The 19,708-nt window shown below is 40.5% G+C and overlaps 1 long non-coding RNA gene across 1 annotated transcript; it reads right to left on the bottom strand.

Moving 5' to 3' along the window:
- Positions 1-12,710: 12,710 nt before the first annotated feature.
- Positions 12,711-17,584, bottom strand: LOC306801193. Its single transcript, XR_013774009.1, has 3 exons — positions 17,447-17,584; positions 16,894-16,962; positions 12,711-13,104 (listed from the first exon to the last, which is right to left on the bottom strand). It is a non-coding gene; the product is annotated as an uncharacterized lncRNA (long non-coding RNA).
- Positions 17,585-19,708: the final 2,124 nt, after the last annotated feature.

The following is a 19,708-nucleotide window of genomic DNA, read 5'->3' as shown; positions in this document are numbered from 1 at the left end:
CTGACCGAAACAAAAACAGAAAAAAAGCGCAGGTTCAGTGCATTTAGCTGCAAAGGATGCCCAGGGAGGGGCAACCTGCAGCAATGGCCGGGACGCAAAAAAGCAAAAATTGTAAAAAAACACAGACAAACCTGTCTCCAGCTGTCAAAAATGCTAAAGGAGGAAATAAATGCCCTGTCTCAAAAAAACCTAAGTTGTCCACATTAAAACTAGCAAATTCTAATAGGAAAAAAAATTTATGCTTTTTAAGTCAAAGGTAAAAAAATTAACAACTTTAAAGCAATTGCAGGCAGCTGCCCAAACAGAGCCAAACAGAGCAAACCCAGGCACAGCAGCGTGAGGTCACAGCCCAAGCTCACCGAAAGAGGGGGGGAGGCACAGCCACCCTGCTCCAAAGGCTCCAGCAGCACCCCCGCTGCTCCCCCTGTGCCTGCACAAACCCAGTGCTGCAAATAAGAAGGGAATGGGAAATTAAAAAAAGCCAAAAGCTGCTTTTTATCTATACTGTAAAGAACAAACAAAACAAGAGAACAAAACAAGAAAGTCAGTTTTATTTTCAGTTCTTGTATGTTAAACTAAAAGTGTTTGTTTTTGCATTTTTCTTAAAAAAATAGCTAAAACTTTAAAAATAGTAAAGGTATTTTAATAGTATTAAGTATTTTAATAATTAAAAGTATAATAAAGTATTTTGTATTTTATTTAAATATATATCACCTATATTTAGTAATTTGTTATTAGTCAAATATGAGTAGACATTTATTTAAATGTCAACATTAAGTTTTAATTTTCCTATAGTTAATGGTTTTAAAAAAGCCAATTTATAAGTATTTGCAATATTGTCAATATAAATCAATAAATTTTAAGTTTAATTTTAAAATTTAAATTTAGTTTCTGTATTTAATTTTAAAAACACTGTAATAAAATTGTATAAATTCTATATCACAAAACAATTTTGTTTTCTGTTTCATTGTTTAATTTAAAATCTTTCAATACTTTAAGTAAGTTTTAAAAAGCCTCCAAATATGTCCTTAAATCAAATGTATGAAAATAATCAGCTAAATTGTGAACTTAATGTTTCTTTATTTTCCTTTTATTAATTCTCTCTTTTATTTTAGCAGGTCTTTTGTGACCTGACACTTTAATATCTTATAGTTTTAAATATTTTGCAAAATTCCAAAAAATTATTTAAGCTTCATTCTCAAAAAAAAAAATTTTAATGTTATAGTTTTCCTAAGTTGTTATCATAAAAGCACTGCAGTGTCTTGCCATGTTCAAAGTATCTTACTCTAAAAATAAATTTAAAAAAAAATGAGTTGCTAAAAAAGTTTAATTTCTTTTTAAAATGTTTAATTGTAACTTTGTTGTTAAGAGTTGTAGTTTATTTCTTTAATAAAAAAATGTCAAAAAGTTCTCTTCCAATTAAAGTTTAGGCTCTAGCCAAGCCTTAATTCTAACTAAAAGAAAAATTGTGTAAACCCAAGTGTTTTCTGCATCAAAATAATATTCCAATCGTTTAAATTGACAATTTAACTTATCAATATAACAGCTAAAGCTGACTTTAAAGTAAATTTAGTGTTCATTTTCCAAAAATGACCATCTAATTCCTCATTGAATCAAAGTTTGTCAGCTGTCTGCAAACCCTAAGGTGATAACACAGTTTGTTTTTTTTAAATTAATAATTATCTAATCTTGTAAATGTATGCCTGTTATTTAAAGTATTGTTAATTATTGTATTATGTTTACTTGCAAAAAATTGTAAACTTTAAGTTTGTTTTCTTTATTAGATAATACTTAAAATAATAATTAAGGAAAAATTTTCCAGTTTTAATCAAAAATATAAAAACAAAAAAAGTTAAAAAGCTTACAAAGTAAGCATTTGAAAAAAAAGTTCTGTTTGTGTCTCCACAAAAAGAGAACAAAGATAGTTAAAGCCTGCAGCAAAATTAGAACACCACAACATATAGCTTCAGTTGTCAAAGAGCAAATAACAAAAGTTCTTCAAGAACAACATAAAAAAATTTTGCAAATTTTAAGAAAAAAAAAAATCCATCTAAAAGACAATGCTACAACTGTAAAATTTTTAAACATTTTAAGAAAAATTGTCCTCAATCCAAAAAGACTTCCAAGCTACCAAAACTTTACCCTAAATGTCGCAAAGGAAAACATCTAGCAAGTAAATGTTATTCTCTGACAAATGTAAACAAAAAACCATTGCCACTGCCAAAAAACCACAAATTTCTACAATACCAATAAATCAAAAAATAAATAAGGCAGCAGCTTAGCCTCAATCTCAACAAGTAATACCTTTAAACAGACAAATTCCTACAGAAACACACAAACCTGCAACAGCAGCTCAAAATACTTTAGTTAATTAAACAAATATTCAAATGGACTTAACAAAAAGCAAAAAATGTCCTGCAATTGAAACTGGTAAAATAGCCATGCCAATAAATTATGACCCACAAAGACAAAACCAAAAATGGCAAAAATTAAATCATAATTTAGTTAAAAATTTTATTAAAGCAATTAAAAATTATAAACTAAAATCTTCATATTTTAAACAGTTTTTAAAAGGTATTCTCAATGAATATAACTTAACTTCATGTGACATGAAATCTCTTGTGTCATTAATACTTACTAACACACAAAAACTTATATGAAAGCGCAAATAAAAAAAAGCTTTAAAAAAACTGCAAAAAAAATACCAAGGTGGTGCTCATGCTAACCTCACCATAGCAAAATTAGCAAAAGACCCTCCTCACAATAATCCAGTACAACAAGCCGCCAAAATTCCAAAAAAAGTGTTGGCAAACATCAAAAAAAAAAATGTAAACTTCTCTTCAAACAAAATTTAAAAAACTTAAAGACTAACAGTAAAAAATAATTGTTTATATGCTGTTGTATCTTATTTTTTGTCAACTGTATTAAGTAAAAAAAAAAATTTACCAGTGATGCAGCCAAAAAAAAGTGTTTAAAAAAGTTTAGTATAAACAGTGGAGTTAAAAACAATTTGTTTAAAGCATTCCAAGCAAAAAAGCCATTTTCAACATGTCTAGTAAAATTGACAGTAAAAAAATAGTCCATTCCAAAGGGCATCCCTTCATAAGTAATGTGAGTTGTGACAACTCCTGTAAATAAATAGCATGTGTAAGTTCAATTTGTCCCTGTAGCTGTTTTCAAACTAAAAAAATTAAAAATTTTTAGTTCAACAATAAATTTTAGAATTGTATGTAATGTTTTAAGGGTAAAAAAAAACCAAACAATAAATGTTACTCCAAATTAAAATGTATATAGCAATTATATTGTAGTCTCAAACAAACCATCCTTCCAAGTTCTAGCACAGTTATTGTGCCTAGATGGTCTGTTTGACCTTTTTAATCTTTTACCTTTGTAAAAAAAAATTTTAAAAGTAAAATTTTATATATTAGTAGAGCTTGTTACTATTCTCATTGCTTTGCCATGCATCATCCCATGCACTCAGCACGCCTTAAACAAAGCTGTAAAAAAGGCTCTAAACAAAACCATAAAAGAAGTCTTTTTAGTGCAAACAGAGGGGGGAGATGTGGGAGTCCAGGGTTTTTTCCTGGCTCCTTTGGGGGTGCACAAACCTCCCTGGCAAACCCCTCAGAGACTCCTGAGTGCTGCCCAGGAGCTGCAGGGGCTAGATTTGGCTCCTTGGGAGAACCTGCCCACATTGAAAGAAGAGACACAGAAAATAATGATGAGTAGAGTGTAAATTAGAATGTTAGAACATAGATAAATAGGTTTTCTTGAATGTTTATGATAAGAGACACGTGGCCAAGATGGAGAATTTGGGGGGTGGACACCTTTTCCTCCTTCTTCTCCATGTCATCCATGTTGGGTGACACGTTGGCCTCTTGGATTGGTTGGGGTCAGGGCTGGACCATTTAATAAAATTGTATTGTATTGGTAAAATTTGTAAACATGTAATACGTAGTACTAACTATATAAGATAAGCCCTGCCTTGACCAAAGAGATTCCACCATGGATGCCAGGCTGAGCAGACCGCTGCTGGCCAGGCAAAGTGTCCCAAAGATAAGAAATAATAAACTGTCCTTGGAAAAAGAGAAAACCGTCTCCAGCAGTCTCTCTTCGGCAGCTTCGGGGAAAACCAGGTTTTGAACCACCCTTCGTGTCCCTCTGGGGTGATCTCGGGGCAAAGGAGAAACCCCAGACTGGGACAAATACCAATCCTGCAAATTTTCATATGTTGTTTACCATATTATATTTATTTATTTACCATGTCAAAGCTGGCTTGACAGATCTGTGGCATTCAGAATGTTAATTTCCTTGGGAATTTATTCAAATTCCTTACTCACATTGAAGAGATGGATTGGATAAAACTAATTAGGGTAAAATGTAAGAGTTTGGGATGTGCAGGATATTAACTTAGAAAATAGTGTGTATCTTTTACTATATCAATCTGAAACTATAAAAGGCATGGATTATAATAAGCACAAAATCCTGATACAAAAGGTACTACCTGCATGCATAACTCAGTGTACACTAACTTTACTGGTTTGGAGACATATCATTAATGTATTTGAAAACAAATACTTCACTTGTTTAAATATTTCCTGCATTGCCAGCATGAAGGAATAAGGATACAATTCTCCATTGTACTGCAACAGGCATGATTATAAACGGAAAGGCAGTTTTAAAATAACAAATTCTCTATTATGTTTCATTAAAAGCCAGCTGTTTGCTACCAGCAATGAACATAGAAGGGTCTGTGACAGCAACACTCCAAGTTATACTATATCTAAGTGTATACTGCTTATAGTGTTGGAAGTATATGCTGGTAGTGCTGACCTGTTCCATTATATGACTTTCAAACAAACTCTCTTTGCTGTAAAGTTAAGTACTTTTTTTTTTTTTTCAAAGTTCCTAGTAAATAATCACCAAATCTCCGTTTACAAAAATAGAACTGAGCAGAAATTCCTAACCGAGGCTTTGGGTCTGGACAAACGGTCGCAAATGTTTAAATATTTGATTGGAGAAAAGCCAAATTTTGAATGTCATGCAGAGCAGCCAGTGCCAAGCACCCAATTCTCCTACAGGGCCTGAATGCTGGAGCTGGGGCTAATTGTTTACCCAGCCTGTCTGCCCGGGCAAACAAGCCCCTGGAGGGAGGGTGGTTGCTGTGAGCCCGCCGGGATCCCCATTCCTCAGCCTTTATGTACTTATTAGGCTTACAATGAGGGACGGCAGCAGGGCAGGCACAGCTGCTGACAGAGACGGGAAACAGGCTGAAATCAGAGTGCTCTCACTCTCAGTGTGAGCATGGGGCTTCTGTGCTCAGAGGCAGGAGGCTGGGATGGGGTTGAATCCCCTGCACTCCACTCGTCAAGGAAAGCTGACAACTGACTGAGCCCTGGTTAGGACCTGCCAGCCTGATCCTGCAGGCAATATCCTCATTGGAATAAATGGGAGCTCTGTCTGATTAGGAACAGTATTGCATTATGTTGGTTCATGGATTATTTGGATTTCTCTGGAATCCACAAGTTTTAACTCTGTTTGGAACTGCACTGTGCTATACATTATAAAACTGAAAAAAGAGATACTTTCTTACCCTATTTGCAATACCGATAGGAAAAATAGTCTATATGTCTAATTTTGCACACTGTGTAACTGGCACAACCTAGAATAGAGTCAGCATCCCAGGACCTCCTTTCAGTAGGTAATATTATTCTAATTTAATTGGGTTTCTCAGCTACATTCCTAACTTCAGGACTTAACTCACTTTTGAAGTTCATATTCTTCCATATTCCATATTCCTCATAGTAGTTTCAGGAGACTGTCAGATTCTGTAGTAAAACCCCCTGTGTCACTCAGTGAAGGACAGAACTTTTAATTTGTCCCTAATGTGCTCAAGGAGATAATAAATTTTTGGAACTTATTTTATGATTTCTTGGAAGTGTCTGAGGAACAGAAAGCAAAAGAAATGTGGAGCTGGAAAACAGCAGCTTTTGAGGTTAAACTGTTTCTCTCTTGGAAATTTATCTGAGGAGCTGTTTGTTTCCTCATGGTGGTTAATTAACGTCAGTTTGACAGAGATGATGAAGTGTGGGAATTGAAGAGAGACTCTGAGTGTAGAAAACAAGCTCTGTGCTTTGCCTTGGAGGTCAGTGGTGAACCTTTTGTGCATCAGTACCCTGCTCCTTTAGCATGCAGCAGTGCCTGTGCTGAGGCAAGGGGACCCCCAGGTCTTCCTCACTCACTCAGTTTCTGGCCTTTCTGCTGAGCTGTCTGATAAATATGTTAAAAAGTGGTGCTGTTGGAAGATGAATTTATATTACAAGCCTGTGTCTCCAAATTGCCAGCTGTCAGTAACTCTGGTTGCTGCTGCCTTGGACCTGGTTTGAATGCCTGACAAAAGGGGAAAGCTCCATGTGCCATTGTCTGGCTCTATGAAAAAGCTCCTCTGGGTCTTTTCTAACCCACTGAAGAAGACTAAAGTGGGTTCAGCTGTGGATGGAGATGAAATCACAGAGGAAGCAGGGCACTGGGGAGGCCCTTATGTTCCCCAGAAGCAGAGGAGATGCTGAGGAGTTCCTGAATGCTAATACACCACCTGGGAAATAAATAGGAGAACTGGAGTACTGTGCAGCTGTGAAGCTATGCCATGACTGGAATTACAGAGGTATGGTGGGATGTTTGCATGGCTGGAGTGCACACAAGTACTCAGGTGGAGCTATAGCAAACATTTCACTCTTCAGGAAATACAGAGAAGATGGGAAGAAGATTGAGTTCAATGTCAAAGAGAGCTCTAATGTGCAGGATGACTAGATATCTCCAGAGGTTCTTTACAAAGTAAATTCCTCTACAATTCCCCATGATGCATTTTCCTTGGAGGATTATTCCTTAGCATCACAGATCTCTTGTCAGGAGCCCAGCCTACATTGCCCATTTTCTCTTGTCACAGTTTATTCCCACTGCATTCTACTGGAAAACATTTTTCCCTCTTGGTCACTTGCCAAACTTAATGATAAAACTGGAATTAGGAAGACACTGCCAAGAAGACAAGTATCTGACATCCTCAGTTGAAAAATCACTTGTGTCTGGGAATACTGATCAGGATTTAGTTCTCATTTTGTAATCTCACAGTCAGTTATCTCTTGCAAGCATTTGGTTTCTAGAGGAAAATAGGGCAACCTAAGAATCTGCATTTGGCTAAATGCTAAGAGTAGAAGTAGGACAGGTTTTGTGATCCAGAAGTAAACATTTTGGTACCTTGAAATATTAGAAGCCCAAAAGTCTGTTAGGGTGCAGTCACAACAAGAATTTAAAGCTGTGGGTCTTGTAAAGGGATGGATGGATAGATGGTACTAAGACAGAGTGGTGGGATAAAGAGCTGCACTAACATCTCCACATTGCTTTACCCTTAACTGGACTTCCCTTGAAATGCCTGATGACATTTTTTCTCCCCTAGTCCTTCATGTCTCCTCTGGCCTTCTGGCCTGAGCTCTGGAGCCATCAGAAGAGGGAGCTTTTGCCCCTGCTGCCCAGAATCCCACAGTCATTCCCATGCCCAGCTGCAGGCAGTAGCATTTTCTGTTGTTACAGCAAATAGTAACCTGGAATAAACATCCATGTTGAAAGCAGCTTTGCAAACCAATATTTGAAGGAATACTACAGTCAGAGCCATAATAAAGACATGCCTTGTGAAATTTTGACAGTTCATATTTAACATTTTTCTTAAGGCCTTTCAGGAACTACTCAGACCAGTCACTTTGCCTATTCAATTATACTTACAGCAGATGAAAACTTGTGTCCAAGGATAAAAGCAGTCAATTGTTTTATTAGATTGTGGTTTCAATGCAGTGGATAGGAAGTACATAGTTTCATACTCAGCTGCTCTGGATAGTTCCTACAGTCTCCTCTTTATTTGGATGCCAAGCCTGCTAGACCCTGTCACAAATAGCATTCTGGAAGTTAGAAGACTTGAATGGAAGATAGCTGCCACCTTAATTCTGCACTTATGTTTTCCAGTGATTTCCAAGGAAGAGCTCCTTTGGTGCTGAGCTGGGAATGACTGCAGATTGGCACAGCCTTTTTCTCTTAGTGATTACTCTGTGGTCAGAAGAAAATTTTTCCATAAGAGATTTTTCTGAGAAGCTGAACACAGACAAGTTCAAATGTTCTGTGGAGTTATGGGACTGGACACTGCTCCTGTCTGCCAGCAGAAGAAAGGGAATGGCAATAAGAAAATTTTAAAGCAAGCTATGTATAGGTAACTGTGCTGATACTTTATTTTTTCCATCTCTGATCTTCCCACTGTAGGTTCCAGATCTTTGAATGAAGAAAAAAATCTGTACAAAATAGGAAGGATGCACAATACCATAAGGGAATTTGGACCAAGTTACCTGCAGCTGAGAGGTGCAATTTGACAGTCTGTAGGGGTCCAGTGCAGTGCAGTGAGCAGCTAGAACCTTGGGAGGCAAAGAAGAGCTACTGGGATACAGCAATCTAATCAAAATCACATGTGAACTTGAATGTCTCAAGGACAAGAAGCCAGTGGCTAGGCAGGGGTTTGTGCCAACCTTTCTAAAATGTCAGCATTGCTCATGCTCCATGGCTCAGGGACAAGTTATCTTTTCTGGGTCAGGCAGCCTGAAAATATCCCTCTGGTGCAAACAGGTGATCCCAAACCTGGCAACTCAGCTAATCCCATGCCCTATGTATGTGTCTCGTGAACGTGCTGCAACATAAGGCTGGACCTACATACTTGGCTAAGAGCAAGAGGAGACACACACACAGCTTGTGTCACCCAGAGCTGTGGGCGGTGCTAACAGGGAGAGCAGCTGCCTCCACAGCTCCCCAGGTAAACCCTCTCTGCAAAAGGACAGCTTATTCCTCCATCCCAGACATCACTGCTGAGTCTCCTCAAAGCAGAAGACTTTCCTACTGAAAGCCATTTTGCACTGTCCCTGGAAACATGTCACTGTGGAAAGTTCCTATCCACCTATTTGGTGGATTGTACCGAATAATGCAGCTATAAAGCATCTGTGACTGCCTGAAAATATTCTGACATAGTTTTTTCCTATTTCATCTACATTCAAAACTTCCTCTGTAACAGTGCTGACTTTGATGGTATTTTGGATTGACTTCTTTGACTGATTTTTTTATTTCACAACAAGCTGTTGTCTCCAAACATATTTTGTTCTATATTACATTGTATTAATACTCCCCAAAGCTAAAGCCATAATAGTATTCTTTGTTCTCACCATAGTAGGACTGACATTAAAACGTTGGCATTTCATGTGGAATGGAAATTTGAGGTTTCAGATAGATCTAATCATTTTTAGTTAATCCCTTATTTCAATATAGACTAAAACATTAGGGGCAGGGGCTCACACCCATTCTGTAGAATCCAGCTGTATTCTCATAAAAGCAGGAAGACATGATGGTTTCAAAAAATAATCTGAACCTCCATGAAAAATTTGGTTGGAAATCAGAAAATGCACTTAGAGCCAAAATCAGTCAATAGAGATTCTGTCTCTGTTTGCTGCTCTGATAAATTTGAACTTAAACTCTCACTGTCATGGAGAGGAAAATGGAATACATTAACATTGATGAGCAAGGCTGGCAAGCTGTCTCAATAAGCTGCTTGGAGTGAGGAACAATGTACACAGCTACAGTTACCATCCCTTTCATTTCACTGAGTCATCTTCCTCCTCATTTTTTGGGGAACCCTCTTGGAGGAATGATTCTGACCAGCTTCTTTATTTATGGCCACAACAAAGCCAAAGTTTCGGAGTTTTTGCATTTAATAAAATACAAAATAGAGTGAGAGACTCAGAACTACAGCACCTTCTAGTAGATAACCATTTGCAGTGCCTTTGGTAGTTGAGAGTTAGAAAGAAAAATTTTCCCATGCCAAGGAAAGGTAAGAGGGTCCAGTAGTTTAATTTGCATCACTTATCTTTTCCAGAGTCACAAGCCAAACCACTGATGCAGATTCCCCCCTCCCACTCACTGGGGTTTTTAATGTGAGAAATATCTTCCCATGGAAAGCAGTGGTTATACAGTCACATGGGATCCTGCCTTACTCATACTGTTGGTAGCTGTTTTATGAAACAGGGCAGAGATGCTAGAGTGACCCTCAGGCTGGGATCTCTCTTGTAAGCAGCAGCAGGAGAAGTCAGGGAGGAGCAGACAGGCTCCAAAAGATCTTCCCAGTCATCTCAGGGAGTGACTTTTATTGGACTAAGCAGCAGGAAAACATCCTGCTGAGTATTATGGCCCACGTACTGCCAGGAGAACAGGGGACATAAATCTGGAGACCAAACCACCCGTGCTCCCTGAAGACCCTGAAATATTTTTGCAAGGCAAAGCTGTTCAGTTCTGAGCCTTAGACAAATCCCAGTCTAAGTACAATGTGCTTATCCTCAATGCTTTGCCAGCAGCAGTAGGACACTCATCCATCCCTCTGTGACCTTAGCAGCAATACCAGCACTGTCTGAGCATCTGCTCTGCCCAGCACCAATCCAGCTGACAGTATTCCAGTGCTAAGCAGAGCATGCTTTAAGTATTAGACTTAGAAAATGCTTTGAGAATGCCACACAATAAATTGCAAGCTTTTCGAAAATCCCCAGCATATCTGATAGAATTTGAAACAAGAGGAAGGGGGCTTGGTGAGCCCAGATGGCTGCAGCTCCACAGGCCATGAGCAGCTTACTCACTGCTCTGGAGAGTGCCAAGAGAGGAACCACAGCTCTGGGTGCTTGGGGTGTCCCCCAGTTCACCTGAACAAGGTAGGCATCAGGCACTTGCACTGTGTTTGTGCCTCAGGAGGTGATCAGCAGCCCCAGGTACCTGATGTGCTTTATGTGCACATAAGGCTGCTGTGGATGTGAATGGGCAGGTAGGATGTGCTGTACAGAGAGGGTAGAAGGGTCTGTAGAGCTCACATGCTAGGGAGGATGGCTCTGTACAAAGGCAGAACTGTCTGCTGGGGCTTTAGAAGGAGACAGAAAAGCAAGCTGGCAACCTGAAATTAATGTGTGGACCTCCTCTTTTCACTCCTAGGCTGCTTTGCCTTTTTGTCACTAAGCACAACAGCATTTCCTTCAAAATGTGTCCCAGTGGAGACACAGCAGGAGATGGAGTTGAAGCAATGTGAGTTGATGTCAACCTCACCTGCAGGAGCAAAGGCAGAGTTGTTGGTTGATGGGTGTGCTAGACATACAGATGAAATGAGTCAATCTTTTTCTAAAAACCATTCCCACAAAAATCTCCCAACCAACCAAGCAACCAACCAACAAAACACAGATTAAATGAGAACAGAGACAATTTGAAGAGGTCTTAGCTCTTATTTTCACTGTTCTGCCAAGACTCTCAAACATTGAAAAGATGTTTTTGACTCTGCTATATATTAATCTTCTACAAAGGCTGGTGAAGACAACAATAGGAATGAAGAAATATCATAAAAGGATCTCTTTTCTTTGAGAATGAGAGAGGGGATTATGCCCCTCTGCTCTGCACTAGTCTAGCCTCACCTCCAGTCCTGTGTACAGTTTAGGGCACCACAATATGCGAAAGACATTAAGCCATTAGAGAGTGTCCAAAGGAGGACAATGAGGATGATGAGGACCTTGAAGGGAAACCACGTGAGAAGCAGGTGAGGGCACTTGGTCTGTTCAACCTGGAGGTGATGGAGGGGAGACCTCACTGCAGTCACAGCTGCCTTAGGAGGGCAAGAGGAGGGGCAGGCACTGATCTCTGCTCTGCTCTGTGGTGACAGTGACAGGACCCAAGGAAATGGCCTGAAGTTGTGTTAGGAGAGGTTTAGGCTGGATATTAGGAAAAGGTTCTTCACCCATAAGTTGTGTGGGCACTGGAACAGGTTCCCCAAGGAAGTGGTCACAGCACCAGCCTGACAGAGTTTAGTGAGCATTTGGACAATGCTGTCAAGCACATGGTGTGACTCTTGGGGATGTCCTGTGCAGGGTTAAGAGTGGGACTCAATGATCCTGATGGTTCCCTTCCAACTCAGCATATGTGGGATCTTGCAGGCAACTTAGGGCAGTGGGAGCCACAAGACTCTTGTCACTGTGTTCCCTGGAAAGTGTGCCCAAAGTAGTACCAACATGGAGAGCTAAGACAGTCTTCATGAGGATAACTGTCCTGGTACATCTTCCATCTCTCTTTTTCTCCTGTTTCTATTGTTAGTTGTAAGGGTATATGGCACCAGTAAGAGACATTTTCCTTCCTCGTACAGTCTGTAGATTCACCACCAAGTTCCCAGCCCCAAAGCACTGTCTGTGGACACTCATGGATATAATGTGAAATAAATTAGTTGCAGGCTTCACCCAAGACCCCTACTTTGGGCCACTCTGACTCACAAGAACCCACAGTAATGCCTACAACACCATAGTGGGGTTTTTTTTATTGTTTTCCTCTGAATTAAGGCCACAGTAATAATGGAGTGTCATGAGACCAGCACCAAACAGAAGAAATCCTGCCAAGTGAAGCTGTACTTATGTACAGTGTGAAATCATCAAGGAAAGGAACTGCCCAGAGACTAAAACATTTCCATGTTAAACTTATGATTTAATACTTGTGTAAGTAAAACATTAATATGGGTAAAACTATCTTCAAAACAGAGCCAGTGCAGAGTTGATCCAAAAGTCAACAGGACAAAAGAATCTAGAGCAAAAATCTGAGCCAAACCACTGCTGCTGATAATGTCTGGCAAGAAAATTCACCTCAGAGAAGAGCTGGAGGACAAAACTCCATTTAAAAACATAAATCAGACCTTGCCCTTTTCTTACTGTCTCTGTGCCTTTATTCTCACCAGATGTAAAAGACTCGTGATCTTGGAGGCCTGGGATATAGTTTCCAAGAGGTCTCTGCAGGATCAGGATTGCTTCTGGGATTCAGATTCCAGCCTGAGCTGCAGCTGACCTTGCCAACTTGGAGGCACAAGGACAGAAATCTTTAAGTGAATCTGGCCCAAATAGTATTTACTGACAGAAAGCTTGTCCTGAACTTGCCAGCTATTAATTGTAGTTTGACAAATTATAAAGGCTTCCTGTCATCCATCAGGGTATCCACTTCCCATTATTCTGGGCTAACAGTCTGTGAAATGAAAAGGCAAACAGAGCTTCATTAAAACAAAGCAAGACACTTCCTTGGCTGGCAGGTTTGGAAGAGTAGGAACCAAGTCCCAGGGGCTGCACTTCCAGCTTCATCTCTGAACAGCCATATGGGGGAAAGAAACGACAAACCATGCTTTTACCCCTCTGTGCTTCAGTCCACACACTCACTGAGCAGGGACACACACTGCTACTCAGAGTCATCCTAGGATGTTATGGAAATTAATTGCAACTTATAAAGCAGTCTGTGATGCTGGGTGGATGCAGATACCACATTCTGATATTCCAAAACCATCCAGATTTGCTTTCAAAGCTCTATATGTTTTTATTAGTGGCCATTATTTATTAGTGATACCAGGATGAATGTCTTAAATCCAGTATCATCAATTAATTACTTTATCATTTGGTAGAGTACAAGGGAAAATACACTCCTCTGGTCTAATCCAGTACATCTTGGCTTCCCTTTCTTGTCCAGATTCCTCTGCCATGACTGTACACCTTCAACTGAGGCAGCTACTGAAGAAGGTAACACCTAAGTCTTCCACTGCAGAGACAGACAGACACTTTCAGGAGTGATTCAGGCCCTGTCTGGGCTGACTCAGACTCTGAAAGTGTCTTTTTCTTTCCAGGTCCTGGCCTTGGTCTGTATTAGGAAGTGAAATGTCTCCAAGCTCCAGGCCTGAGGCCAGGCTGCACTATACAATTGCCAGACAGGTAAATCCTCCTGCTCTCCTAATCCAGGTGTCTGTGTTGGGTCATGCAGGTTCCCAGGCTGTGACAGGGCACAGTTTGAGCATGGCTGGTGCCCTCCCCTACACCAGTCAAGGGCCCTTCTGACAGCAGAGCAGCAAATCCTGTGCCCTGCAGCACCCCCGGCTTGTTTAATTGATGATGGAGGTGCACCCTTAGATGTAGGAGATAAGTTTCTGAAATTAGCTGGGATGTGCTAGGACAACACAGCTATGAGAGGCATGGGGTAACTCTTTCCATCCTGCAGCCATGTGACAATCCTACTTGTTAGGAAATAGGGATAGGGCAACATCTAAGCTGTCAAGGTAAGTCTGTATAAACAAAATACTTCAAAGGAACTCAAGAGAGCCTCATACATCTCCCAGCCTGTGCACACAGCTGCAGAGTGCTGTGTGTACCTGACACACAGGTTACAAGGATTCTGGGTACCTGGGACTTGTCCATAGCCTGACTGTGAGTCAAACCCAGGAATGCAAGTCAGGAGTCTGAGCCACCACCCCCTGCCTGAGCCAGGAGACTGCAGTGCCTCTCAACCATAGTCTGAGCTCGTTTGATCCCACTGCTATAACCACCCCCTAATGAGGACCAGATACATCAGCCTCCACAAGGAGACAGGCAAAAGGAGGGAGGATTTCCTCCCTAATACCATAGAAAGAAGAGTAGTTCCTGGAATATTTACCAAGCCACTGAACCAAAACGTTGTTTTTACATTTTGTTTTTCAGGGCTTGTCAGCTCCCCTTTTTACTTGATAGCTGTTTCACAGCCCAATTCCTTGAGTTGTTCACTAGAAACCTGTGATGCAAAGGAAACACGGCCACATCTGATGTCCCAGCATCCAAAAAGCAACTGCTAGTGGAAAATCATATGTAGTAAGCAATGTGGGAGAACTTGCATGTATGAAGCTACTGTCCCTAATCCTCAGCATTTAGAGTGCTGCTTCTAATTTGCCTTAAAATATTTTTTTAAAAATTAACTAAAACTTTACATGCCAAGTAAGAAAAACTGCATTACATTTGGCCCTTGAAGTGCTTTGATTTGATTTGAATGTAACTATTTGGATCACATGGCTAGCAAAAGGCATATGCCTCAGAGTGGCAGCTTTTATTCTTTATGGGCAATCAGCATCCCCTCAGTGCAAAGGATTAAATCAAAACTAAATTAAATGGCATACTACAGAGAAGGCTGGCTGTGTACTTTTCAATATGGACAAAGCAATCCTTCTCCTCACTGGTAAAAATTCATGCTAGTGCAGAGACCCAGCACAAAGCCTAGACACCACTTAACATCCTGCTGAGGGTTTAAGTGTTGGCTATGCTTTGTGCAGAGCCTTAGTAATGGATGGAATATCACCCACAAGAAAGGACAGGATGAAGCTGCAATGAGATTTTGCCTGGGTCTGATTCTGTATTTCCAAAGCCTTTTTTTGGTGGGAATTCATAGTCAAGATGAGATACAGGCTGCGGCTTTACATTTCACGTCATACCTGAAACATGCCTTCATGATGAAAGGGGCACAAAGATACATTACCCAGGACAATATTTCTTCTAGGTAAATGGACACTGCACATAAAATATCTGCAGTCCAACTATCCCCCATCAAAGGCAATGCCATTCACCTCAAGGTGAGTGTGACATGAAGGAAAGCTTCACCTGAAGGAAATGACATGAGTAATTCTGGCTCAGGGTCTCTCATAGGGACTAGACAATCTGTGTCTTCACTCCCAGAGAAGCACTGTGCCTATACCATGGCCATCCAAACTGATCTGTGCATGCAATTCCCTTGGGATCTTGCTACATAAACTACTGGGACTCCAGCTGAGTTGCCAACACTGGTTCTTCACTCAGGTATCACTTTATTGTTTCCTATAATGGGTATGTTTGTGTCCCAGATTCTGCCCTCAGGAAAGAGGGTGAAGTTAATGTTTGTGGCTATTCTGAACTTCCCATAATCTATTGGCATTTCCAGCCAGGGCAATCATGTGGGTTGGCTGCTGTAAGAATGAGTGACTGTGTTTGCCCATGGTGTCATTTCTACACAGCTGCTTCAGCCCTTTCTTCTACAATTGCTGCTTCTCGTGGACTTTCACAAAAGGAAGCTCAACTGGAAGTCGAAACTCCCCAACTCATCACACCACAGGCACGTTTGGAACAAGGTACCAAGCTGAATCCTGGAGGTAAGAGAAGGGATACAGGAGGCAAGCTATGATATGTGTGTATGAAGAAGACTAAGTGTCTTTGTTTAGATAGGTTTAAATAAGAAAACAAGTGAAAAGATTTAAGTGAGGGATCGGTTGCAGAATGCATTGCAAAAATCATGACAGACCCAGCTAAGATCCATACTTCTCACAAGTATAAAGATATTAGGCAGTAAAACTGCCTTGGAAATGAAATCCACGTTTGTTTCACTGTACCATCCCAGGTGTGAAGCAGAGCAGCTTCACTCAGCAGGGCTGGTGCACTCAGGCCCCCTAATGCAGATGGAGCCAGCTGTCAGCTTCCAGCTCCAGGCTTTTCCCTGTTCATATCAGAGAGTGAGCCAAGGAAATCAGAGGGCATGAGAGGTATTTTCATATTTCCCCCATAGATTTTAGCATGAGTGTAACATTGAGTGGCAGTTGGCACCAGGACTGACATAGCAGAGTGGACAGAGGGCTGTTATGTTCAGCATCCTCTTCCCAAAAACCTGCAGCACCAGATGCTGCTAGGGAGGATACCAGAAACTCTGTGTAATCTGATCCCAGAAGAACTTAATTCTTTATCAGTTCCAAAAATCTGATTTTTGTTGGGGTTTTTCTTTTTTTGGCTTTGGAAATATTTTTCCCATTCCTCTGGATATTCTCACTGGCCATATAAATGCTTTGGCCCTTCCAAGAATCCTGCTAAACTCTTGGTATTAATGGCTGTGTCTAGACCACTAAATTAAACAGGGCCACAACACCACTTCTGACACTGCTCCATGCTTTTCTCTGTTATTTTATGGCCCCTTGACATGGATCAGCATCAGCCAGCAGAAAATACATACCTGTTAGCACAGTGCAGAGAACAGCACATTCTTGGGACCATTCCCAAAGGTAGGCTGGGTGTGGTCACTCTGTTTTTAGGGATAAAAATGTTCAGTCAGGTGGGTATGAATCATAACATGCCTCTGGCTTGGTGCCTGGCAGCAGTCACTGGCCTGTTGCATTTAGTAGTACAGCTGCAGCCAGTGGGGCTTTTAAATAACAATCTCCATGGACCTGTTAAGCACACTGGGAAAAGCATCACTGGGTAGCTTTTGAAGAAATCTCATGTTATGTCCATAGTAGCCTGATCACCTTTAGGGGAAGAAGCAACATTTCCACTGAGGACTTGGTGCTATGTCAAAGCACACGCTGTACAATGAGGGTTTTGTCACATTTTTTAAACATTATCAGCAACCTAAGATTAAACATGCACAAAGAAGGCTTAGCACTGTCCCTCCCAAATACCTCCCATCCCTGTAGGCATGTTCAAGGCTTGTTCAAAACAACTTGGCTTAAATCTATCAGTCATCTTCGAGATAAGCACAAAAACCTTCTCACCTGAGGTGCTTTTACCCGAGTATCCAAATGGGAGGGTTTGGATTGCCTCAGCCAGCTGCCACCCTGAGCAGCACTCTTCAAACTGACAGCACACAGGTGTTTTCACAGGCCAGGGAACACCTCTTTGAGTGCCACAAGGCTCCTCAGCCTGGTCCTGCAGTCCACTCTGAACCCAGTTTGAAATGTCTGCATCCTAACCACACTTGCACATACAGAACAGGAGGAAATTGTCCACAAGGTCTCTGTTGACCTTAGTAACACAAACACAAAAATATTTTCAGTCAAGTTAAGTAGCAGAAAATGTGTCCAGAACAGTATTGAGTAACCTTCCCTGAGGAGGGGAGTGTCTGTAGAGTCAGTGGTAATTGACACTGATGTCTCAGAGGACTTGGGAATACCAAGGATGAGGCACACCAAAAAAGGCATCAGTAAATATTTAACTGAAGACTGCAAGAACTTTCTCTTTTAGGTAAATCACTCTCCATATCCGAGTTCACCCCAAGGGGAAAAGGGCAGAAGGCAATTAAGTGGGCATCACCCAAGTAATTCCAAGAAACAAAGAGTATTGCTTATGGGAAAATCATTAACCCAGAGTGACAAATAAGCAGTTTGAAAAAAGAATTGGGAAATGGATGACACTGTCTCATACAATGAGAAGTGGATGTTCCATTAACCACATCTGACTTGAAGCAGATCTGTTCCCTCTGGCACATGCCCCTGCAAGCACTTTCCACCAAGAGATAGAGATAGGTATGTTTGGGAGAAAAGGTGTAAGACATACATCCAAATCCTATTCCTCAGGAGATGACAGTGAATTTTGCCTCCTGAAATCAGTGCAAATCCAGTTTGCTCTGAAACATGCATCCTTTTCCATCCATGCATGGAATTCTGTTGGGTTCCCCTGTTGCATCCAAATCCAGGCCCCAAGAAAGTGGATGGATGAACCCAGTAGAAGAAATAGGAAGCCAGACTGATAGATCCATGCCTTGCCTTGATTTAGCAACAGTTACAGGAAGGTGAGCAGTGTGGCTGTCTGGAAAATCACTGTTTTGTCTCATTCATCTATTAGGATGGTATAGGAAAAATATCTATGACTTTTATTTATTTACCCATGCAGGAGAGTTTGGTCAATATAGTATGTACATAGTTCTTCCCGAAAGAGTAGGATGGTGACAATTCAAGACTCCAAAAAACCAAAAAGTAAAAAAAGCTAAAAGATGTATCTCTCTCTAAAACTTAAGCACCACTGAAATCAATAGGAAGGTTATTGCTGCTTTTGATAGGAGCAAGAGTTTACCTTCTAGAGACCTATTTTCTTTTAAAGAATTTCAGATGGAAAAAAAAAAGAATCTTATTTTTCCACTGCTGGTTTTAAAGTTTTACAAATGACACTTTTACAAGAACTTATTTCACTACAGTGAAAAGCTCTTCTACTTCACTTTAACATTAAACATTGTGCAAACTCATTCTGGCTGAAAGGGTGGTCATTTTTTATGTTGGATAGTTCTTATGACAAACAACTAAAATATGCATCTGGAGCTCTTGGGCTTGTGGGACTTAAATCATTAAAATATTTTTATGGGGAAAAAATTATAAGATGGAAAACTACACTTTTGCTCTGAGGGAAAGTTCATTCAAGTGTACAGTGTTCAGGGCACACAAACCCACTATTAAAGCAGACATATGCCTCAGATACACTGCTTACATTTCCCATGTATCTGAGAGTGTGATTGTGTGTGAAATGTTGGCACAGCCTCTATTGCATTTGACCACACTTACTTTTTTATTCAGCAGCCCAGTTTGTACTGGAACTCACTGGTTTTTGAATATCTAAGGATCAAACTCCTTAGATAGACAGAAGAATTATAGAGCCTTTTACACACCAGAAAGTGCCATGTAAACACAAAGTTTTATTAACCATGAGAAAGATTACTACTGGGCATCCTGCAGCTTTGGTGCTTCCCTAAACTGAGGAACAATGCAGTGATGATTTTTAAAACTACCTCTGCATCATAAACTGAATGAACACGTTAAAAAAAAAGCCTAGTGACACTTTGCTGCTTTCTTGGCTTTGTCCCCTACATTTTACTGGTCCTTTACTGACAAAGTGGGTGAGTGATCTCATCATGCACCAGCAATGCCAATGGCTGCTTGCCTGGGATGGAGGGTATCCATAAGGCACATGAATCTTGGGAAATATCTGCTGGAATGGCTTAGCTAAACTCAAACATCTGCCTGCAGCACAAAAAAAAAAAAGGGAGGTTCCTAAACTACTGA

Source organism: Erithacus rubecula, assembly GCF_903797595.1.
Source record: "Erithacus rubecula genome assembly, chromosome: 1".
Classification (NCBI taxonomy): Eukaryota; Metazoa; Chordata; class Aves; order Passeriformes; family Muscicapidae; genus Erithacus; species Erithacus rubecula.
The sequence above is the reverse complement of the archived record's forward strand: the minus strand, read 5'-3'. Positions and strand labels throughout refer to the sequence as shown.